The 25,649-nt window shown below is 32.2% G+C and overlaps 1 protein-coding gene across 1 annotated transcript in view; it reads left to right on the top strand.

The window, feature by feature from the left end:
- LOC148948630 (protein unc-13 homolog A-like) overlaps window positions 1–25,649 on the top strand; it is a 143,658-nt gene that overhangs the window by 105,596 nt on the left and 12,413 nt on the right. The gene's annotated exons all lie outside the window — the stretch shown is intronic.

Below are 25,649 nucleotides of genomic sequence, written 5' to 3'. Positions count from 1 at the left end.
TTTATATTTTTCTGAAAGAGATTAAAAAATTTTAAATACTGTTCCAAATTTTTCATAGAAGATAGAAAAATTGAAGTTCTTTTCTGAATTTTACCAAAGAACACAATTCAATTCTAATTTCTCCAGAGAAAATAAAAAGCTTCCAAAGATTATTTTCCATGAAGATAAAAAAATTTTCCATAGAAGATAGGAAAAGTTATACTATGATTGTGATTATTTTCTATGAAGATAAAAATTTTCACTTCAATTTTACATTTTATCAAAGAAGTGAAGAAAATTTCAAATTCGATTCTGAATTTTCTCAATGAAAAAGAAAAACGATATTGATCAAGTCTATTCCCACAAAATAATATGAAAAATTTTAACGTCAGTTCAGATTTTTCTCAAACACATTAAAAAATTTTAAATATAGTTATAAATTTTTTTATAAAATATAGAAAAGTTTAAACTCTCTTCTGAATTTTACCAAAGAATATAATTCAATTGTAATTTCTCCATAGAAAATAAAAAGCGTCTATGTCAGTTTTAAGTTCACCAAAACATAAAAAATTTAAAGTTCATTTCTAAATTTTTCAATAGAATATAGAAAAAGTTATACTATGATTTTGATTATTTTCATAAAAATAAGAAGTTACACTTTAATTCTAAATTTTCTTAAACTCAGGTCCGACCTTTCTCAAAGAGATGAAAAAATTTAAATTTATGGTCCAAACATTTGTCCGGAATAAGAAAAGTTAAATTTCGATTCTGAATTTTATCAAAGAAAATTAAATAGTTTATTGATTAATTACATTTCACTAAAATAATATACGAATATCCATTTCAATTCAGATTTTTTTCAAAGACATGAAAAAATTAAAAATATTGTTCAAATTTTTACATTGATGATAGGAGAATTTGTACCTTGATTGTGAATATACTTCATGAAGATTTAGAACTCCCAATTAATTCTGATTTTTCTCAGAGAAGTGCAAAATGTACAAGTTCTCATTTGAATTTTCTTAGAGCAGAGAAAAAAAGTTAGATCAATTCTAAAATTGAATATCGAAAATGAAAAAGCTTTCCATTTCAGTTCGTAACTTCTCGATGACATAAAAAATTTAAAGTTCAATTCTAAATTTTTTCCATAGAATATAGGAATGGATATACTATGATTGTGATTATTTATCATGAAGATAAAAAGTTTCACTTTATTTCTATTTTTTCTTAACTTCAATTCATTCATCTAACCACCAAAAACAATAGGTTAGGTTAGGTTAGGTATAAATAAATATTAATAAATAATTAGAAACATTTCTCCATGTTTAAGTTAGGTTAGGTTAGGTAAACTTATCACGAGCGCGCATGATAATCTAACATAACATAAATTAAAAATGGTAAAAATATTAAATTAGGGTAGGTTAGTCTTGATTAAGTTAGTTTAGGTTAAGTTAGGTTAGGTTAGGTTAGCCAACGTACGCGCGCGTTCGTAGGCTAACCTAACCTAACTTAACCTAACCTATCTTTATCTAGCCTAACCGAACCTAATTTCATATTTGTATAATATTTAAGTTAGGTTAGGTTAGCATGAACGCTCAGGATGAGTTTACCTAACCTAACCTAAACATTAAGAAATGTTTATATTTATTCATTAATATTTATTTATACCTAAACTAAACATAACCTATTGTTTTTGGTGGTTAGATGAATGAACTGAATTTAAGAAAATTAGAAATAAAAGGAAACTTTTTATCGTTATGTCACATAGTCCCTAACATGGCAGATTCATGCAGATCCCCGATGGAAAAATTTTGAAACGAGAACCAAATGGTTATTGGCTATAATGCATTTGGACGTTCAAAGGAACCTAATTCATATTAAATGGACATTTGCATACATGAGCGAACTTTTTTTTCTCTTGTCTAGGAAAATTAATAATAGAACTTGTACATTTTGAACTTCTTCGAGAAAACTCAGAATTAAATTGGATCTCTATATCTTCATGAAGAATATTCACAATCAAAGTATAACTTTTCCTATCTTCTATGAAAAATTTGGAACAATATTTTAAATTTTTTTCATCTCTTTGAGAAAAATCTGAATTGAAGTGGAAATTTTTTTATTATTTTAGGAAAATGGAATTGATCAATAACTTATTTCATTTTCATTGAGAAAATTCAGAATCGAAATTGAACTTTTCTTCTTCCGAAAAAATATTTGTAACATAACTTTAAATTTTTTCCATCGCTTTGAGAAAGGTCAGAATTGAGTTTAAGAAAATTTAGAATTAAAGTGTAACTTTTTATTTTTAAGAAAATAAGCAAAATCATAGTATAACTTTTCCTATCTTCTATGGAAAAATTTAGAACTGAACTTTATATTTTTTATGTCTTGGTGAACTTAAAACTGACATAGAAGCTTTTTATTTTATCTGGAGAAATTAGAATTGAATTATGTTCCTTGGTAAAATTCAGAAGAGAACTTAAACTTTTCTATCTTCTATGAAAAAATTTGGAACTGTATTTAAAATTTTTTCATCTGTTTGAGAAAAATCTGAACTGAAGTGGAAAATTTTTATATTATTTTGGGGAAATAGAATTGATCAATAACTTATTTCATTTTCATTGCGAAAATTCAGAATCGAAGTTGAACTTTTCTTCACTTCTTTGAGAAAAATTTAAAATTGAAGTGAAACTTTTTATCGTCATAGAAAATAATAATAATAATTCTATAAATTTTTCTATCTTACAAGGAATTTTTTTTTTATCTTCATGTAAAATAATCGGTGGAAGCTGTTTATTTTATATGGAGAAATTATAATTGAATTATGTTCGTTGGTAAACTTCAGATGAGAACTTTAACTTTTCTATCTTGTAAGAAAAATTTGGAACAGTATTTTAAATTTTGTCATCTCTTTGAGAAAAATCTGAACTAAAGAGTAAAATTTTATATTATTTTAGGAAAATAGAATTGATCAATATCTTATTTCATTTTCATTGAGAAAATTTAGAATCGAAGTTGAACTTTTCTTCTTCCGGGAAAATATTTGGAACAGAACTTTAAATTTTTTCATCTCTTTGAGAAAGGTCGGAATTGAATTTAAGAAAATTTTGAATTAAAGTGAAACTTTTTATCTTCATGGAAAATAGTCTGTGGAAGCTTTTTATTTTTTCTAGAGAAATTAGAATTGAATTGTGTTCTTTGGTAAAATTCAGAAGAGAACTTGAACTTTTCTGTCTTCTATGAAAAATTTGGAACAGTATTTTAAATTTTTTCATCTCTTTGAGAAATATCTGAACTGAAGTGTAAATTTTTCATATTATTTCGGGAAAATAGATTTGATCAATAACTTATTTCATTTTCATTAAGAAAATTCAGACTCGAATTTGAAATTTTATTACTCCGTTACAATGTTTTTAACATAAATTTATATTTTTTAATATATTTTATAAATTTCTGAACTTAATTTAATAAAATTTATAATTAAAGTGAATACTTTTATATTAATTGAAAATAATCACAAGCATATTATAACTTTTCCTATCTTCTACTGAAAAATTTAGAAGGGAACTTTAAATTTTTCATGTCTTGGTGAACTTAAAACTGAAGTGGAAGCTTTTTATTTTCTCTGGAGAAAATAGAATTGAACTATGTTCTTTGGTAAAATTCAGAAGAGAACTTGAACTTTTCTATCTTCTATGAAAAATTTAGAACAGAATTTTAAATTCTTTCATCTGTTTGAGAAAAATCTGAATTGAAGTGGAAATTTTTATATTATTTTAGGAAAATAGAATTGATATGGGTACACACACAAAAACTCACACACAAAAAAACTAACACACACACAAAAACTTACACACACAAACAATATTACACGCACATACAAACTAAAACACAAAAAAAAAATAAAACACACAAAAAAAAATACACACACACAAAAACTAACAAAAACAAAAAAAATTACACACACACAAAACAAAACACACACACAAAAACATACACACACACAAAAAAACTAACGCACACAAAAACTCATACACACACACAAGAAAATACACACACACAAAAACTAACACACACACAAAAAAACTACAACACACACAAAAACTTACACACACACAAACAATTTCACACACACAAAAAAAACTTACACACACAAAAACACTTACACACACACAAAAACTAACACACACACAAAAACATACACACACACACAAAAACATACACACACACACACACAAAAACATACACACACACAAAAGCTTACACACACACAAAAAATAACACACACAAACAAAACGAACACACACACAAAAACTAACAAATAATCACACTAATACACACACACAAAAGCATACACACACAAAAACTGACACACACAAAAAAACTTAAACACAAACAAAAAATAATAAACACAAAAAAAAACTTACACACAAACAAAAACTTACACACAAAAAATGTAATAGAAACACACAAAAACTTACACACACACAAAAACTTACACACACACAAAAACATAAGAACAAACACAAAAACTTACAACAAAAATACAATACACACACACAAAATCATACACACACACAAAAACTTACACAAACAAAAAAACGAACACACAAACAAAAAATAACAAACACACAAAAAAAACTAGCACAAACAAATAAGATAATACACAACAAAAAAATAACACAAACACATAAAATTACACACACACACACAAACAATAAAACACAAAAACAAAAAAAAAATTACATTAAAAAATACTAAAACACACAAAAATACAATTAGACACACACAAAAAAAATTACACACACAAAAACATTTACACACACACAAAAACTTACACACACACAAAAACATACAAAAACAAACACTAACGAAAACACAAGAAATTACAAACAAACAAAAAAATACACACACAAAAACTTACACACACACAAAAACTAACACACACACAAAAACTTACACACACACAAAAAAATACACACACAAAAAGATACTTACACACACACAAACCATAACACACACACAAAATCAAACACACCAACGAAAACTTACACACACACAAGAAATAACAAACACAAACACAAATTACACACATAAAAAATTAAACACACACACAAAATCAAACAAAAAAAAAAAAAAATACACACACACAAAAACTAAAACAAAAATCAACTTAAAAACACACACTGACATACTCAAAAAAAAACACATACAAAAAAACAGACTCAAACAAACCGAGACACACACACAAAAAAACACACACACAAACAAACATACACACACAAAAACAAACTTACCCACACACACAAAAACACACAAACCCAAAAAAAATTACACACAAATAAAAACTGACACACACACGAAAACTTAAACCCACATAAAAAAATACACACACACAAAAACATACACACACACAAAAAAATACACACACACACAAAATAATACACACACAAAAAAAACTTAAACACACACAAAATATTACACACACACTAAAAATAACTTACACACACACAAAAACTCACACACACACACAAAAACTTACAAAAAAAAACAAACATACATACACAAACAATAAAAAATAAAAAAAAAAACCTTAAACAAAAACATAAAAACAAAACAAACCAAATAATTTCTCCCACACAAAAACAAAAAAACAAAAAAAAACTAAAATAGACACAAAAACTAACATACACACAAAAACCTTACACAAACAAAAAACTTACATACACAAAAAAAACTTACACACACAAAAACTAAAACACGCAAAAAACAAAATACACACAAACAAAAACTTACACACACAAAAAATAACACCAACACAACATACACACAAAAACTTACATACACACAAAAACCTTACACACACAAAAAAATTAAACACACACAAAAAGTTACACACACAAAAAAATTAAAAACGCACAAAAAAACTTACACACACAAAAAAACTTACAAAAAAAAAATCTTAAACACAAAAAAAAAATAACACACACATAAAAACTTATTACAAAAACACTTACAAACACACATAAAATTACACACACACAAAAACTTACACACACACACACAAAAACTCACAAACACACAAAAACTTACCAAAACGCAAACAAAATTACACACACACAAAAACATACACACACACAAAATCAAACTTACACAAAAAAACTCTCTTACACACACACAAAAAAAAAAAAAAGAAAACCAAATAAAACACACACAAAAACAAAAAGACAAAAACACAACTTAAACATAAACAACTATAACATACACACAAAAAACTTACACACACACAAAAACATCAAAAAGCACAAAAAAAACTTACACACACACAAAAACTTACACACACACAAAAACTTGCACGCCAACTATATAATACACACACACAAAAACTTTATACACACACATACACACACGCAAATTTTATATTATTTTAGGAAAATAGAATTGATATGGGCACACAAAAAAAAACTCACACACACACAAAAACTTACACACACACACAAAAACTTACACCAGAAGTTTTAGACAACAAACAACTATGAGAGACTAAGAATCCTAGCTCTGAAAAGTCCAAATAGCAAACTACACATCCCAAATCATAATTTTCTGACAACACACACCTATGAAAGGCTAAGAAATCCAGCTCAGAAAAGTCAAAGATAGCAAACCACCCATCCCAAATCATAGGTTTCAGACAACACATACCTATGAAAGACTAAGAAAGCCAACTCAGAAAAGTCAAAAATAGCACCCCAAACCCCCCAAATCATCGGTTTCCGACTACAGACCTCAACCAACGACAGGGCCGAGGGAGAACATGTGAGGGTTTGGGGGGGGGGCCCTTGAGGGCGGGGGGGGCGTTGGGGAGGTGGACGGGACCTTTGCGGACCAGGGGGTTCAGTCGGGGTTGGGGTAGAGGGATCGGAACCCCTTGGGGTTGGGGATAGAGGACCTCACGACACTGTTCAAATGGAAGTTGTGTATTATAACGACCACAGAGTTTCACCCTCAAATCCTCTTCCAAAATCTCTTCAAAAATCACCTTTTAAAATGTCTCTAACTGTTTCGCCGAAATAATTCCCTAAAATAATAATTTGTTCTGAAAAGATATAATAAAGCCTTAAAAAAGTATTAAAATGGTGGCTCAGGAGCCTTTGGGGTGCCGGGGGCCCTTTAGGGGGGGGGGCGGGGGGAGGGGGTTCTTCTGTGTCTCAATGCACAAAGAAAAATATTAAAAATGGGGGAGGGGAGGGGAGGGGAGGGGAGGAGGGGAGGGGAGGGGAGAAGGAGGGGGCCCTTTGGGGGCCAAGGGGGGGCCTTTGGGGCCTGGGGGGCCTTTGGGAGCCCGGTGGACCTTTGAGGACCGGGGGCTTCCTTCGGGGTTGGGGTGGGGTATGAGGACTCTTTGGGGTTGGGGTGGGATATGAGGACTCTTTGGGGTTGTGGTAGGGGACCTCACAACACTGTGCAAATGGAACTTGTGTATTATGACGACCACAGAGTTTCACCCTCAAATCCTCTTCTAAAATCACCTTTTAAATCATCTTTTAAAATGTCTCTAACTGTTTCGCCGAAATAATTCCCTAAAACGGTTTCGCCCAAATAATCCCTGATCGTAACTTCAGCGTATTCCTTTTGTTTTTTGGCATCCCTGCGCTGACACATTTCAAATTTCTAGGAAACCCTTTCTTATGTTAATCTCTTCATCTCATAAATGTTTCTAGCTAAACTATTAAGGTTTCGTTAGAATATCAATGTATCTCTCCGACTTAAAGCTCAGTGAAGCCGTATTTAAAAATGGAATTTCTATCTCTTTAGCCTCCCACATATATCCAAGATAACAAGTGATGTCATTTCTAATTCCTGACACTAAAGATTAATGAAGCCCTATTTAAAAATAGAATATAAATTGTTCTCTCTGACCTAAAGAACGTTTATCCCTCAGACCTAAGATTAAAGAAACCATAATGTTTCTTAATTCCCCCTTCGTGAATCAATACATTCCCCTAGCGATTATGTAAATCAATTTCTCATGTAAGGTTAGCCTAAAGATCAAAGAAGCCATGTTTGTTTCTTAATTCCCCTTTCGTAAATCATTACATTATCCCCCACCGATTATGTAAATCAATTTCTCAGGTTAGGTTAGCCAAACAACAATGAAGCCATGTTTGTTTCTTAATTCCCCTTTCGTGAACCAATAATTCCCCCACCGATTATGTAAATCACCCCAATGTCATTACACCTGGACAAATAACAGCAAATAAATTGACCTTGAAACATCCATCAAAGTAAGAAAATACCCGTTTTTCCATTCTCACTGACAATGAACCATAAAACATCCATCAAAGTGAGAAAGTTCCTGTTTTTTCATTCTCACTGACAAAAACCATAAAACAGACATGAATTGCTTTTAACATCCATAAATGTGAGAAAGTACCTGTTTTTTCATTATTACTGACAAAGAACCATAAAACAGAAATAAATTGCTGTAAACATCCATTAATGTGAGAAAGTTTCTGTTTTTTGATTCTCACTGACAAAAACCATAAAACTGGTATGAATTGATGTTGACACCAATGAAAAACATCAAACAAATTGACCAACACACAAAACCGTCCAAGAAAACAACCATAAAAGTGAGAAAATTCCTGTTTTTTCAAATGAGAAAAATTCTGTTTTTTCATTCTCACTGAGAAAACCATAAAAACATGCATAAATTATGTCCTGACACGACTGGTACCCCCCTTTCTACTCATAACCCCCCCCCCCCCGAACCCGGGGGAGGGTTATAACTTATGCCCTGGGGCATATAAAGTTTTACGGAAGAAGTGGTCGTATTAGCCTCGGAGGGGACTCAAATTATCAGAAATTGAAAGTTCTAATTCCCTTTTTAAGAGCCAAAAGTGATCCGATGGCAACTAGACCCTCCCCCCTGCCAACCGTCTTTCCACAAATACGTTCGATCGAATTTTTTAAAAACTAAATTTATCCCCCCTCCCCTTGAATTCTCATAATTTTTATATTAGCGTAAAAATTGAAACTTCTTATTCAGAAAACTTTGTTAGCTCTAAAAATTCTGTAGTTGATTGAAGAACGAACTATCTTCATAATAGAATGGTAAACATTGCAATGCAATGTATGATTTTGATGTGAAAATTAAATTTAAAAAAAACAAGTTTTTTAAACTGAAAGTAAGGAGCGAAATTAAAACTTAAAGCGAACAGAAATTATTTCGTATATGAAAGGGGCGGTCCCCTCCGCAACGCCTCACTCTTTACGCTAAAGTTTTTTATTGTTTAACAAAAATAGAGTTGTGAGAAAGTCAAACTTTAGCGTAAAGACCGAGGCGTTGAGGAGGGGACAGCCCCTTTCATATAAGGAATAATTTCTGTTCGTTTTAAGTTTTAATTTCGCTCCTTACTTTTAGTTTAAAAAACTTGTTTTTTTTATCTAATTTCTGATCGTTTTTTAGTTAATGCAGCTTTTATTTTGGCTCACCGTCATTGAATAAGTAAACAAAATTTGAATAAAAATTTTACTTTTCTTTTGCTAAATGGCTGTCTCTAACTTTGGTTCTGACGTAATTTACAAATTAACTTAAGTAACGAACTTCTATATTCGTATATTTTTCTTCTGGCAAAAAATGCAAAGTTGCAGATTTTTGCAGATATGAGCTTGAAACCTATGTATTAGGGTTTTCTGATACGCTGAATCTGACGGTGTGATTTTCATTAAAATTCCTCCACTTGTAGGGGATGTTTCCCCCCTCTTTAGAAAATCAGGTAAATTTTCTCAGGCTCGTAGCCTTTGATGAGTAATACTAAACTTAATAAAATTTATGTATTTAGAATCAGCATTATAAGCCCATTCTTTTGATACATTTATTGACACCAAAATTCCGTTTTTGAAAGTTTCGATTACTTTTGAGCCATATCGCTTGTTTTTTGTATTGTTTTTTTTTTATTATGTATATGTCATTATGCATATGATGAGGTTCTCCCCTTAGTCAATACCACGCTCTTTACGTTAAAAGTTAAAATTTTTTTTAATTCACAAACCCCTGAATCACAAAGGCCGTATAATTAGAATAGATAGCTCTTTTGAAATCACTAAAAAAAAAACTGTAATGTAAAGAGCGAGGTATTGACTTGGGTGTGAACCCCCTCATATACGTAATAATTTCTGTTCGTTTTAAGTTCTAATGTTGCTTCTTACTTTCAGTTGAAAAAACTTGTTTTTTTTATTTAATTTCTGATCGTTTTTTAAATAATGCTTGGAAATCCGGCGCCCCTTCATAGAAATGTCCCTTACCCCAAAGAAACATCCTCCCCGAAAAGATTATCCCAAATAACCCCCTCCTCCAGCCCCCCCCCCACCAGTAAAAAATCCTTCCTGGAAATGTCTATACTTCCCAATAACCAATACAATATGTAAGCAATGGGCAAAGATCAAAACTTGCAGCTCTTCCCCTGGGAACTGTGGGGGATTAAGTCATCCTAAAAGACATATTTATTAGATTTTCGACTATGCTGAACAAAATGGCTGTCTCAAAATTTTTATCGGGTGACTTTGCGAAAAAAATGAGCGTGGGAGGGGCCTAGTTGCCCTCCATTTTTTTTGTCGCTTAAAAATGGCACTAGAACTTTTAATTTCCGTTCCAATGAGCCCTCCTAAGATACTCTAGGACCACTGGGTCAATACGATTACCCCTGGGAAAAAAAAACCAAAAAACAAATAAACACGCATCCGTGATCTTTCTTCTGGCAAAATATGGAAAATTCCACATTTTTGTAGATAGGAGCTTGAAACCGCTACATTAGGGTTCCCTGATACGCTGAATATGATGGTGTGATTTTCATTAAGGTTCTATAACTTTTAGAGGGTCTTTTCCCCTTTTTTCGAAAATAAGTCAAATTTTCTCAGGCGCTCAACTTTTGATTGGTAAGATTAAACTTGATGAAACTTATATATTTAAATCATAATTAAAATTTGATTCTTTTGATGTATCTATTGATATCAAAATTCCGTTTTTTAGACTTTCGGTTACCATTGAGCCGGGTCGCTCCTTACTTACAGTTAGTTACCACGAACTGTTTGAAAAGGTCTAGTGCTAAATACCCATTAACTGAATAAAGGCTATCTATTTGTCGACTCCCTCGCAATGAGATTGATATTTCCCATTGGTTTGTTAATAACTCACTTCTCAGTCAAGAATGAAAACTCATAGACGTCAGTTTTCTAGTCCTTTTTAACGCTATCTCATTTGATTGATCTTTTCCTGGCTTCAATGATCGTACTAATGCTACCTCTCCCTTTTCTTTATTGAGATAACTTGTTAGAAGCCAAGGGGCAGAGAAACAATGATTTAAATCATCAAGAATATTCGTACAGTCTCAATGGCTTTACAAATGAGGAAACAATGGACCAGGCAATAGTGTCTGTATCCTGTAAGAGCAATAGAGTCACTTCCCCTATTTTCTTCCCTTGTGTTGTTTCTGATGCCTCATTTGTAATTTGTTTTAGAAGTATGCTGAAGGAAACTTATGGATAAGTTTTCTTTTTCCTACTGGTTATAAAAACAAGCTCATCTATAAAGGTTTTTCAAGACCATACATTCGCTCTGGCTCTGAAAATGTCATTTTGCATCTTGTTTGCAAAAATAATTCATACAGAAGCCAACCACAACTTAAATCTGCCAAATGAACTTTTGAGAAGCATATCTCCGGCATAGAAAGTCCACTTTCTACATGTTTAGAAATCTAGCGTCAATGCGCTTGATTAACTCACATCTCCGAAAGTGATAGTCAAACAGTTCTTGGTATGGAACTATAAGGAAGGAGCGACGCGGCTCAATAATAACCGAAACTCTAAGAAACACAAGTCTTGATAACAATAGAAGCATCAAAAGAATAGAATTTGAACGCTGATTCAAAATATATAGAATTCATTAAGTTTAATGTTACCCATCGAAAATTACGAGCCTGAGAAAATGTGTTCAATTTTTGAAGAAGGAGAGAAACACCTCCAAAATATCAACTGATCCTAGTGAAGATCACACTATCAGATTTAGCATATTAGAGAACCCTCATTGGCCCAGGGATTTAAGACTTCAAGTTTCAGACTATTAAGGACATCCAGTTTGTCCATCTTAGGGCTCCTTAACCCTCTCTCAAGAAAATATATGGTCTCCATAGCCAGTGCAACGATCCTTGAAAGTTTCAAGCCAATCGAAAAAATTGGCTCTTTTTCGTACCCCATTCTTGGAAGAAGATCGCGCCATTATTTTTCTTTTATATTAAGGCGTATCTGTCTCAGGAACTTTTTGTTTTGAATTAGTATATTTTCAAAAGAAAAGAATTTATTAGCTCTACTTTGGGTGAGCTAATTTTTTCGTAAATTAGGGTCCCTTTGGTCCATGGAATCTCAGATATAAGTTTAATCCAACAGAAAACAGTGTTTTGGCCACCCGCCCCCAATCAAAAGTTTTCTTTATACATTAGGTTCCTTTGCTCAGAAGCTTGACTGGTGTAAATCTCAAGCCGTTTATAAAAAGCTGTTCAGTCCTTTTTAGAGGAGAACGAAATATTTTTTTTCTTTCTTGTGTGTGTTTACTGGGGTCCCTTGGCTTAATGACTAGAAGGTGTAAGTTTTGAGCCGAGCAGGAAAAAAATTATCTTTTTCGGGTCCCGTTTTTGAGGGGACTGAAAATTCGATTTTTCATAATAAGGTTTTCTTATCCCAGGGACATACGGCTGCAAGTTTTACTTATTATGCCAACTTGTTTTTTTTTACCTCATTGTTGTGCCTCCTAGCCCCCTCCCGCATTTAAGGAAAATATGTGGGCTCGTTAGCACCAGGGATAAATCCTTGAAGTTTTCAAGTCAATTAGAAAAAGGATTTGTCCCGAAAATTCCAAGCAAACCAAAAGCAAATCAAAAAATACCTGTGTCCTATAGACCTCCAACTTTTGTGTTGAGGATTCCACTGACCCACGAGCTTATGGTTGTGAGTTTCAAACTTCTCAGAGAAACAGTTTTTGATTATGTTTTTCTTTTGGGGGGAGGGGACTTATTTGTATGATTTTTTCTTGGGCATTTGGGACCTCTTGACCTAAAAACCTAAGGAAAATAATTATCCGATCCAGAATGCTCTTTCTCCCTTCTTGAGACCATTCCTGGGGGGACCGTGCCGCCAAACTAATTTTATTATCTTTTTGCTAGGTTCCGCATTGCCCATGGACTTCTGGTTGTCACTTCAAATCTCATGAATTAAAAACACGTTTTGGCCTATAATTGGCCCTCTAGAAACCTATTCCCTCCCATCAAAAGGATGAATTTCCTTATCCCAGGCAACGATTTCGAAACTCTAAAGCCAATCAGAAGTGTAAGCTTCAACTCAGTCAGAAAAAAAAAACTACCCATTTAGGGGCCCATTATGGGGGATCCCATGAACATTAAGGTTCCCTTGGCTGAGTGACTTACTGTTTTAAATCTCAAGAAAAAAAAGTTAAGAAAAAGATCAGAAAAAAAGCTTATGGCCCTTTCACGGGTGCTCTTCTTCTGGCTCGTTTTTGGAGGCCCTGCACCGCCAAGCAAATTTTCTGTCGTACAGAAGGTTCCTTCTGGTCTAAGGATTTATGACTGTAAATTTCATACTGATGAGGGACACAAATAGGTCTATTTTCGGGCCCCCACACACCACCCCCTTAAGAAAATGTTCTATTCTCTTGGCCTAGATAACGATCCCTGAAGGCTTTGAGCCAATCGAACATCCAAAATTTAATATGCCCCGCTTTTCCATGATAAAATCTATTGGTAAATATTTGGCAAGTTTCATTAGTTATGCCCCTTACCTCGGGGCCTTGGGTTCCATGTCATACCTTTGAGGCTTTTTTTTGGACTCTTCGACTACCTTGAGAAAGATGACTATTTAATATATTTTGGATCAGATGTCCACGGGGTGAGGTAGTGAAAAAGGGCAAGTGAGAGGGCCTGTTGCTCCCTAACTATTTTCAACTCTTTAAAGGACACTAGAAATTTCAAATTCCGATTGAATGAACTCCCTCCCAATTTTCCTTGGGCACCCTTACAAGACGATATGATCGAGGAAGAAACAATAATACATTGGAGGCAACGCTACAGCACCGCTTCTGATTTGCTGATTACGAGTTCTATCACTGCTGGAGTTCCCTGAGTTTAGTTCTGACCCCAAGTAATGAATACATATGAAATATCAGAAAATCCGATAAAAATTTGTATGTTTGATTTTGAGATCGACTTTTCTATAATTATTTCCTTGAAACATAGAAGGCATCCAGAATTTCCACTTCCGGCTCTTGAAGAAATAATTCAATCTACGTGAATCTTTCATTGCACGGTCCATAGAAAGTTTTGTTTACAATTGTCTAGTTTTGTTTTGCTTCATATTTCAAAAAAAGTAAACTGCAAAAGCAGTAGTGTTATCCTACAACAAAATAAAAAGAAGTTTTTTCAACGGTGAATAAAGACCGATACTAAACGAGCAAGAATTAGCTCGTATGTGATGTCAAACTTAAAATATCACAATTAATTTCTTTGAGATGTGAAACTTCAGACGGATAAAATTACTAGAAATCATGAGACCAAATCTAAAACCAAACAGAAACCGTAATGAATAATGAAAGAAACTTACAAGGAACCGAAATTACCACAAATAGAAGTTGAACTTCAGCTCAAGTCTCCAACCCATTTTAAGGCTAATGTGTCATTTCTATTTTGCAGAAAGCTAAATGGATTGCCTCAAATACAACCAGTTTGACATTTTAATAGCTTTGTTTTGTATCTGTCTTCTAATAGAAAGAAAAGAGTGATTATATAAAGAAAGAAAGCATAAATGAAATAAGTATTCCTTTAAGATAGTAAGACTAAGTCTAGTGTCCGAAACGTATTTATAACGATGGTATGTTATTTTTCTGGAGACTGAATCGGTATTTTATTTTTATTTTATTTATTTTTCAACATTGTTAAAATATTTAAACTATCTTCAAAATGGACTGTTTTTGTCATACTGACTATTTTTACTGTTTGTTTAATTAAATACCTTAAAGGATGATTTGAAGGAGTACTCTTGAGTATGGTAATTTTGAATCGTTTTATTTTGGTTTTATTATTCATCGTGTAACTATATATATTCTTCATATGTTACTACATGAAACTATCGGTGATTCTGTGCGTAAGACAGCAATAAATTTAAAATGAAGAAAACCATACGGAAAACTAGTGCCGTATCAAATTAGTCAAGCTAAATTGATAGTCAATCTAAAATAATAGTTACAATTTTTGTCTTGATAGTTTGACTAGAATGTAGATTTTTTTTAAAACAATACTTATTGTATTATAATGAACTTTAGTGTAGCATACTGTACTGTTATTTTAAATCAATTTAATGTTATAGCGAAAGAACATACGCTATACATAATTTATCTTCTTTGAAGTAAAAAACAAATGCCATTTTAGCCCTTAGGAGGGAGGGATAGCCTGACTCTTAGATATGGCTATTCCTTCTGCCATTCCAGCCACTACGTGTTTATCGATATAATCTATTTTCTCCAAATCAGATCGAACAGAAAACGAACAGAAATTAACGAACAGAAATCCAAAAAACGAACAGAAATTATTCTGTATATGAAAGGGGCTGTCCCCTCCTCAACGCCTCGCTCTTTACGCTAAAGTTTGACTCTGTCTCTCAACTTCATTTTTTAAAATAATAACAAACTTTAGCGTAAAGAGCGAGGCGTTGAGGAGGGGACAGCCCCTTTCATGTACGGAATAATTTCTGTTCGTTTTATGTTTTAACGTCGTTCCTTACTTTCAGTTAAAAAAACTTGTTTTTTTATTTGATTTTTGAACGTTTTTGAATTAATGTAGGTTTTGATTTTGGCTCACCGTACATGAATAATTAAAACAAAATTTGCATATTAATTTTATTTTTATTTGGTTAAATTGCTTTCTCGAAACGTGTTTAATTTATTTACGAAAGTTTTTATTAGTAATAAATATACGCAACTTATGAATTAACTTACGTAACGAACTTCTATATTCATAGCTTTTTAATACGTATATTAGGGGGTTCGCCCCCTAGTAAATATCTGTTCTTTAAGCTAAAGTTCGAATTTTGTTCCAATTCTTTAAAAATGACCCTTTATAACAAAGGTTGTTAATTAGAATAAATATCTCTTATGAAAGTACTAAACAATCTTTGGATTAAAGGGCGAGGTATTGAAAAGGTGGTGAACACAATCATATACGTAATATTTTCTGTCAGTTTTAATGTTTTGATTCTGCTGCTCACTTTTAGTTGAAAAACTTGTATTTTTTTTATTTCTGACCTTTTTATTTAATAATACTGGGAAAAACGGCGCCCCCTTCAAAGCCTTCCCCCATGAAAACTTCCTTTTCCTGGAACAGGAAAAAAAATGTCCTGTTCCAATTCTTTAAAAATGACCCTTAATCACAAAGGCCGTTAATTAGAATAAATAGCTCTAAAAAAGCTTTGGCTTAAAGAGCGAGGTATTGACTAGGGGGTGAACCCAGTCATATACGTAGTATTTTCTGTTCGTTTTAAGTTTTGATGTTGCTCCTTACTTTCAGTTGAAAAACTTGTTTTTTTTTTATTTAATTTCTGACCTTTTTATTTAATAATGCTGGGAAATCCGGCGCACCCTTCATAACAATGTCCCTTCCCCCATGAAAACTTCCTTCATGGAAAGATCCTCTCATACAACCCCCGAACCATTCTCCCCCCCCTGCCAGAACCCCACCCCCCCCCCCCTTAAAACGTCTGTATACTTCCCAATAACCAATACTATATGTTAACATTAGTAGAGTGCGTCGTATGGATTCTGTCGAGGCCCTAAGAATCACTGTGCTAGTCTATAGAGGCCATAGGAACCACGTTCTATAGAGGCCCTAGGAATCACAGTGCTATTTGCTTGATGCTCTACAACTTTTCAAAGAGAGTAAGTAGCCCCTTGCATATAGGTTATACTTCTATGGATGCCCTAGGAATCACAGTGCTATTTGCTTGATGCTCTACACCTTTTCAAAGAGAGTGAGTATCCCCTCACAACGTCGTATAGATTCTATGGGTTTATGTTCCTTACCATGCTATTTGCCTGCTATTTTCCTTGACATGCATCACTTGATACGCACGATACAAGACTTGGCAGACATATTTTTCTAAGTTCAATGGCCAAAACTAGAGATTGTCAAATTTCGTATTCAAGTTGAAAATTGTACCATTTGCGTAAAAATAACTCTATTTGCGAATTTTTTGCGAAAAGGTATTTTGCGAAAAGGTATTCCGTTGGTTAAGAATGCGTCACAGGTAGTTAAAGAATAAGGAATGGAATGCATCAACAATACAAAGAATATGCTCAGATACGTAATAGATTTGGCACCTACAAGAGACATTGGTACAAGGTATTCAATAGCTGAATTGGCTTTATATCATTTTACGTAAAAGCTAACTCAATTTGCGAAAAAAGGTATAGCATTTACGAACTGGACTGTATGAATGATCTTAATTTTTGACTGAATAATAGGGGTGTGAATGATCCTAATTATTAATCAGACCGTATGAAGGTGGTAAAAAAAGGGTTAAACTAATTATCAGTTAAGGTAACCCCAAAGGGCTTGTTAACTCATAGCTTATTTTTTATAAATTTGAAAGAGCATCAATCTATGAAAATGGTTAACGATGATAGAATGACCTTGTGAGTTGACCTGGCTTTACTTCTTCGATGCGTTTAGTATAATACACATGTGGCGTTTGAACAGTGTTGTCAATTTAAAATAGGGTCCAACGTTATAGTATACTAAAAACTTGATACTAAGAGAGATGTAGATGGCAAGAAAAGAATTTTAATAAAGAAATTCAGAATAATCCATAGAAACCCTTACAAATAAAGTAGTGAGGTGTATATGAGTATGAACCGTCAAGGATCATTAGCACCAATGACCCTAACTAGCAGGGACCTCAACCCTCAAAGGTCCTCTATCCCCAAACTCCAAGGGGACCCCCTCCCCTCAAACTTGTTGCCCCTCCCCCCCTCCCTCATTTTTTTTTTGAACTTTTTTTTTTTAACATGATATATTTTTTCAGTTTTTTTTTTACATCTCTTAGAATGACATGTAGCATACTTAAAACAAAAAATCAAATTTAATATTTTCCAAATTCAAAATGAGAATGATATAGAAATGTTAGTCGTGGCTTTTACTATTAGACAAATAATGTTTGTAGTGACCATTTTTTTTACATTTTTTCAACTTTTTTTTTCATCTCTAAATCATCAGAAAAATAGAATGACACTTTTGATTTAGATTTATAACATATTCTTGTGCATACCCATACTCCTATTGATGAGAAATAATGGTTCTCATTTAATATTTTTTCATGAAAAACAAACTATTTTTTTTAAATAAATTTTTTTGGACTTCCAAATTATTCAACTTTTTTTACATATCTAAATCATATTAGAAAAATAGAATGACACTTTTCATATAAATTTTAAAACATATTCTTTTGCATACTCGTGCTCCTATTGATGAGGACTGATGGTTCTCATTCAATATTTTTTCATGAAAAACCAACTATTTTTTTTGGAACTAATTTCTTTGGACTTCGTAATTATTCACCTTTTTTTTAACATGGTATTTTTTTTCATGGTATTGACATGGTATTGACGTAACATGGTATTGACACTTTTGATTTAAATTTTAAAACATATTCTTTTGCATACTCATACTCCTATTGATGAGGACTGATGGTTCTCATTCAATATTTTTTCATGAAAAAAAACTATTTTTTTGAAACTAATTTTTTTTGGACTTTGAAATTATTCACCTTTTTTTTAACATGGTATTTTTTTCAACTTTTTTTTTACATCTCTAAATCATATCAGAAAAATAGAATGACAATTTTTTTAACTAAGTTTTTTTTTACTTCGAAATTATTCAACTTTTTTTCTTTATTTTCTTTATTTTTTAACCTGGTATTTTTTTCAACTTTTTTTTACATCTCTAAATCATATCAGAAAAATAGAATGAAACTTTTAATTTAAATTTTAAAACATATTCTTGTGCATATCCATACTTCTATTGACAAGGACTGATAGTTCTCATTCAATATTTTTTCATGAAAAACAAACTATTTTTTTTTAACTAAATTTTTTTTGACTTTGAAATTATTCAACTTTTTTTTACATCTCTAAATCTTATCAAAAAAATAGAATGACACTTTCAATTTAAATTTTAAAACATATTCTTGTGCATACCCATACTCCTATTGGTGAGAACTGATGATTCTCATTCAGTATTTTTTCATGAAAAACAAACTATTTTTTTTAACTAATTTTTTTTGGACTTCCAAATTATTCAATTTTTTTACATATCTAAATCATATCATAAAAATAGAATGACACTTTTGATTTAAATTTTAAAACATATTCTTGTGCATACCCATACTCCTATTGATGAGGACTGATGGTTCTCATTCAATATTTTTTCATGAAAAACAAAATATTTTTTTTGGAACTAATTTTTTTTGGACTTTGAAATTATTCAACTTTTTTTTAACATATTATTTTTTTTCAACTTTTTTTTAAATCTCTAAATCATATCAGAAAAATGGAATGACACTTTTGATTTAAATTTTAAAACATATTCTTGTGCATACCCATACTCCTATTGATGAGGACTGATGGTTCTCATTCAATATTTTTTCATGAAAAACAAACTTTTTTTTTGAACTGATTTTTTTTGGACTTCGAAATTATTCAACTTTTTTTTCTTTATTTTTTTTTTTTTTTAACATGGTATTTTTTCAACTTTTTTTTACATCTCTAAATCATATCAGAAAAATAGAATGACACTTTTGATTTAAATTTTAAAACATATTCTTGTGCGTACCCATACTCCTATTGATGAGGACTGATGGTTCTCATTCAATATTTTTTAATGAAAAACAAAATATTTTTTTAACTAAATTTTTTTGGACTTCGAAATTATTCAACTTTTTTTTTTTTTTTTAACATGGTATTTTTTTCAACTTTTTTTTACATCTCTTAGAATGACATGAAACATACTTAAAATATAAAAAATTCAAATTTAATTGGAATAAGAAAACACCCGCCCAGACAAACAGTCAAAAAGAGTCACAGAGGCAAAAACACATACAAATACATAGATTCAGACACACAAAGCGAGAAAGACGTGCATTTGGAATAAGCAAACACCCACCCAGACATACAGGCAAAAAGAATGCGAGAGACAAAAACGCAAACAAATACGTATATTCAGACACACAAACCGAGAAAGATATGCATTTGGAATAAGCAAACACCCGCCCAGAAACAGAGGCAAAAAGAGTGAGAGAGATAAAAACACATAAAAATACGTAGACTCAGACACACAAACCGAGAAAGACATGCACTTGGAATAAGCAAACACCCGCCCAGACACACAGGCAGAAAGAGTGAGAGAGACCAAAACATATACAAATACGTAGATTCAGACACACAAACCGAGAAAGACGTGCGCGCACGTAACTTAGTCTAAATTAGCCTTAAAAATGAAATAAAGCTATGTCGTCTTTGCATGTCTCTCTCACTATGTATGCGCCGTCGCGGGGTAAACTCTTTTTGTCTGTGTCTTTTTCGGTTTTTGTGTCTGAATCTACGTATTTGTATGAGTTTTTGTCTCTCTCACTCTTTTTGCCTGAGTGTCTGGGTGGGTGTTTACTTATTCCAATGCATGCCTTTCTCAGTTTGTGTGTCTGAATCTAAGTATTTGTACGTGTTTTTTGTCTATCTCACTGTTTTTGCCATGTGTCTGGGCGGGTGTTTGCTTATTCCAATGTATGTCTTTGTCGGTTTGTGTGACTGAATCTATGCATTTGTATGTGTTTTTGTCTCTCTCACTCTTTTTCGCCTGTGTGTCTGGGCGGGTGTTTGCTTATTCCAATGCATGTCTTTCTCGGTTTGTGTGTCTGAATCTACGTATTTGTATGTGTTTTTGTCTCTCTCACTCTTTTTGCCTGTGTGTCTGGGCGGGTGTTTGCTTATTCCAATTCATGACTTTCTCGGTTTGTGTGTCTGAATCTAAGTATTTGTATGTGTTTTTTGTCTATCTCACTCTTTTTGCCATGTGTCTGGGCGGGTGTTTGCTTATTCCAATGCATGTCTTTGTCGGTTTGTGTGACTGAATCTACGCATTTGTATGTGTTTTTGTCTCTCTCACTCTTTTTCGCCTGTGCGTCTGGGCGGGTGTTTGCTTATTGCAATGCTTGTCTTTCTCGGTATTTGTTTCTGAATCTACGTATTTGTATGTGTTTTTGTCTCTCTCACTCTTTTTGCCCGAGTGTCTGGGAGGGTGTTTGCTTATTCCAATGCATGTCTTTCTCGGTTTGTGTGTCTGAATCTAAGAATTTGTATGTGTTTTTGTCTCTCTCACTCTTTTTGCCTGTATGTCTGGGCGGGTGTTAGCTTATTCCATTCCATGTCTTTCTCGGTTTGTGTGTCTGAATCTACGTATTTGTATGTGTTTTTGTCTCTCTCACTCTTATTGCCTGTGTGTCTGGGCAGGGGTTTGCTTATTCCGATGCATGTCTTTTTCGGTTTGTGTGTCTGAATTTATGTATTTGTGTGCGTTTTTGTTTCTCTCACTCTTTTTGCCTGTGTGTCTGGGCGGGTGTTTGCTTATTCCAAATGAATTTCTTTCTCGATTTGTGTGTCTGAATCTACATATTTTTATGTGTTTTTGTCTCTCTCACTCTTTTTTCCCTGTGTGTCTGGGCGGGTGTTTGTTTATTCCAATTAAATGTCTTTCTCGGTATGTGTGTCTGAATCTACGTATTTGTATGTGTTTTTGTCTCTCTCTCACTCTTTTTGCCTGCGTGTCTGGGCGGGTGTTTGCTTATTCAGATGCATGTCTTTCTCAGTTTGTGTGTTTGAATCTACGTATTTCTATGTGTTTTTGTCTCTCTCACTCTTTTTTGCCTGTGTGTCTGGGCGGCTGTTTGCTTATTCCAATGCATGTCATTCTCGGTTTGTGTGTCTGAATCTACGTATTTGTATTTGTTTTTGTCTCTCTCACTTTTTTTGCCTGCGTGTCTGGGCGGGTGTTAGCTTATTCCAAGTGCATTTCTTTCTAGGTTTGTGTGTCTGAATCTACGTATTTGTATGTGTTTTTTTGTCTATCTCACTCTTTTTGCCCGTGTGTCTGGGCGGGTGTTTGCTTATTCCAATACATGTCATTCTCGGTTTGTGTGTCTGAATCTACGTATTTTTTATGTGTTTTTGTCTCTCTCATTCTTTTTGCCTGTGTTTCCGGGTGGGTGTTTGCTTATTACAAATGCATGTCTTTCTCGGTTTGTGTGTCTGAATCTACGTATTTGTATGTGTTTTTGTCTCTCTCACTCTTTCTGCCTGTGTGTCTGGGTGGGTGTTTGCTTATTCCAAATGCATGTCTTTCTTGGTTTGTGTGTCTGAATCTAGGTATTTTTATGTGTTTTTGTCTCTCTCACTTTTTTTCCCTGTGTGTCTGGGCGGGGGTTTGCTTATTCCAAATGCATGTCTTTCTCGGTTTGTGTGTCTGAATCTACGTATTTGTATTTGTTTTTGTCTCTCTCCCTCTTTTTGCCTGTGTGTCTGTGTGGTTGTTTGCTTACTACTATTCATGTCTTTCTCGGTTTTTGTGTCTGAATCTAAGTATTTGTACGTGTTTTTTGTCTATCTCACTGTTTTTGCCATGTGTGTCTTTTTGCGTGTGTGTCTGGGCGAGTGTTTGCTTATTCCGAATGCATGTCTTTGTAGGTTTATGGGTCTAAATCTACGCATTTGTATGTGTTTTTGTCTCTCTCACTCTTTTTCGCCTGTGCGTCTGGGCGGGTGTTTGCTTATTGCAATGCTTGTCTTTCTCGGTATTTGTTTCTGAATCTACGTATTTGTATGTGTTTTTGTCTCTCTCACTCTTTTTGCCCGAGTGTCTGGGAGGGTGTTTGCTTATTCCAATGCATGTCTTTCTCGGTTTGTGTGGCTGAATCTATGAATTTGTATGTGTTTTTGTCTCTCTCACTCTTTTTGCCTGTATGTCTGGGCGGGTGTTAGCTTATTCCATTCCATGTCTTTCTCGGTTTGTGTGTCTGAATCTACGTATTTGTATGTGTTTTTGTCTCTCTCACTCTTTCTGGCTGTGTGTCTGGGTGGGTGTTTTCTTATTCCAAATGCATGTCTTTCTTGGTTTGTGTGTCTGAATCTAGGTATTTTTATGTGTTTTTGTCTCTCTCACTTTTTTTCCCTGTGTGTCTGGGCGGGGGTTTGCTTATTCCAAATGCATGTCTTTCTCGATTTGTGTGTCTGAATCTACGTATTTGTATGTGTTTTTGTCTCTCTCACTCTCTCTGCCTGTGTGTCTGGGCCTGTGTTTGCTTATTCCAAATGCATGTTTTTCTCGGTTTGTGTGTCTGAATCTACGTATTTGTATGTGTTTTTGTCTCTCTCTCTTTTTACCTGTGTGTCTGGGCAGGTATTTGCGTATTCCAATTAAATGTGAATCTTTTATGTTTAAGTATGTTTCATGTCATTCTAAGAGATGTAAAAAAAGTTGAAAAAAATACCATGTTAAAAAATATTAAAAATAAAAAAAAGTTGAATAATTTCAAAATCCAAAAAAAATTAGTTAAAAAAATAGTTTGTTTTTCATGAAAAAATATTGAATGAGAACCATTAGTCCTCATCAATAGGAGTATGGGTATGCACAAGAATATGTTTTAAAATTTAAATCAAAAGTGTCATTCTATTTTTCTGATATGATTTAGAGATGTGAAAAAAAAGGTGAAAAAAGTTGAATAATTTCGAAGTCCAAAAAAAATTTAGTTAAAAAAATTGTTTGTTTTTCATGACAAAATATTGAATGAGAACCATCAGTCTTCATCAATAGGAGTATCGGTATGCACAAGAATATGTTTTAAAATTTAAATCAATTGTCATTCTATTTTTCTGATATGATTTAGAGATGTAAAAAAAAAAGTTGAAAAAAATACCATGTTAAAAATAAAAAAAATAAAAAAAAACAGTTGAATAATTTCGAATTCCAAAAAAAATTAGTTAAAAAAAATAATTTGTTTTTCCTGAAAAAATATTGAATGAGAACCATCAGTCCTCGTCAATAGGAGTATGGTAATGCACAAGAATATGTTTTAAAATTTAAATCAAAAGTGTCATTCAATATTTCTGATATGATTTAGAGATGTAAAAAAAAAGTTGAAGAATTTCGAAGTCCAAAAAAAAATTAGTTAAAAAACAATAGTTTGTTTTTCATGAAAAAAAAATGAATGAGAACCATCAGTCCTCATCAATAGGATTATGGTTATGCACAAAAATATGTTTTACAATTTAAATCAAGTGTCATTCTATTTTTCTGATATGATTTACAGATGTAAAAAAAAGTTGAAAAAAATATTATTTTAAAAAATAAAAAAAAAAAAGAAAAAAAGTTGAATAATTTCGAAGTCCAAAAAAAAATTAGGTAAAAAAAAAGTTTGTTTTTCATGAAAAAATATTGAATGAGAACCAACAGTCCTCATCAATAGGAGTATGGGTAGGCACGAAAATATGTTTTAAAATTTAAATCAAAAGTATCATTCCATTTTTCTATGATTTAGAGATGTAAACAAAAGTAGAAAAAAATACAATGTTAAAAAAAATAAAGAAAAAAAAGTTGAATAATTTCGAAATCCAAAAATAAATTAGTTAAAAAAAATAGTTTGTTTTACATGTAAAAATATTGAATGAGAACCAGCAGTCCTCATCAATAGGAGTATGGGTATGCACAAGAATATGTTTTATAATTTAAATCAAAAGTGTAATTCTATTTTTCTGATATGATTTAGAGATTTAAAAAAAAGTTGAATAATTTCGAAGTCAAAAAACAAATTGTTTGTTTTTCATGAAAAAATATTGAATGGCAATAATCAGTCATCATCAATAGGAGTTTTGGTATACACAATAATATGTTTTAAAATTTAAATCAAAAGTTTCATTCTATTTTTCTGATATGATTTAGAGATCTAAAAAAAATTTGAAAAAAATACCATGTTAAAAAATAATTAAAGAAAAAAAAGTTGAATAATTTCGAAGTCCAAAAAAAATTAGTTAAAAAAATAGTTTGTTTTTCTTGTAAAAATATTTAATGAGAACCATCAGTCCTCATCAATAGGAGTATGGGTATGCACAAGAATATTTTTTAAAATTTAAATCAAAAGTTTCATTCTATTTTTCTGATATGATTTAGATATGTAAAAAAAAGTTGAATAATTTCGAAGTCCGAAAAAATTTAGTTAAAAAAAAATAGTTTGTTTTTCATGAAAAAATATTGAATGACAACCATCAGTCCTCATCAATATGTGTATTGGTACACCCAATAATAGGATTTAAAACTCAAATCAAAATTTTCATTTTGTTTTTCTTATATGATTTAGAGATGTAAAAAAAAGTTGAGAGAAATGCCATGTTAAAAAATAAAAAAAATAAAAAAAACCAAGTTGAATAATTTCGAAGTCCACAAAAAATTAGTTTAAAAAAATAATTTGTTTTTCATGAAAAAATATTGAATGAGAACCATCAGTCCTCGTCA

Source organism: Artemia sp. Qi Xiang Cuo, chromosome 9 (genome assembly GCF_049724085.1).
Source record: "Artemia sp. Qi Xiang Cuo chromosome 9, ASM4972408v1, whole genome shotgun sequence".
NCBI classification, from domain to species: Eukaryota; Metazoa; Arthropoda; class Branchiopoda; order Anostraca; family Artemiidae; genus Artemia; species Artemia sp. Qi Xiang Cuo.
The sequence above is the reverse complement of the archived record's forward strand: the minus strand, read 5'-3'. Positions and strand labels throughout refer to the sequence as shown.